Source organism: Myotis brandtii, unplaced genomic scaffold (assembly GCF_000412655.1).
Source record: "Myotis brandtii unplaced genomic scaffold, ASM41265v1 scaffold471, whole genome shotgun sequence".
In the NCBI taxonomy this organism is placed as follows: Eukaryota; Metazoa; Chordata; class Mammalia; order Chiroptera; family Vespertilionidae; genus Myotis; species Myotis brandtii.
Window position 1 is genome coordinate 2,078,357 of NW_005367989.1, and position 582 is coordinate 2,078,938.

Consider the following 582-nt stretch of genomic DNA (forward strand, 5'->3'; position numbering starts at 1 on the left):
AAGAAGGAGACATGTGTAATACTCTTTGTAATACTTTAAGAAATAAAAAAATAAAATAAAAATAAATTTTTTAAAAAAACAGAATTTATCTCCTTTCTCATTGTGTACAAGGTTGAATGTAAAGCAAATGGAAAAAAATAAAAAGCTTAAAGTGACTTTTTTTGGTTAATGCTCACCCAAGGATATTTTTCTATTGATTTTTAGAGAGAGTGGAAGAAGGAAAGAGAAACATCGAAGTGAGAAACATCGAAGTGAGAGAAACACACCAATTGGTTGACTCCTGCACGAGCCCAGGGAAAGGCCCAGGAGGTGCCTGCAACAAGCTATGTGCCCTTGACTGAAATCAAACCTGTGACCCTTTGGTCGGCAGGCTGATGCTCTATCCACTGAATCAAACCAGCTAGGGCTAAAGTGACCTTTTACAAGGGTGACATTCATTTGTGGGTGTACAAAGCAGCAGATAGGTTTCCAGATAAGTTGGGTTCATCCCCATTCTCTCACTGTGACACAGCTTTGAGCAAGTAATTTAACCTCTCTTGATCTGCTTCATCTCTCTAACTGGAGATTATACCAGATACCATG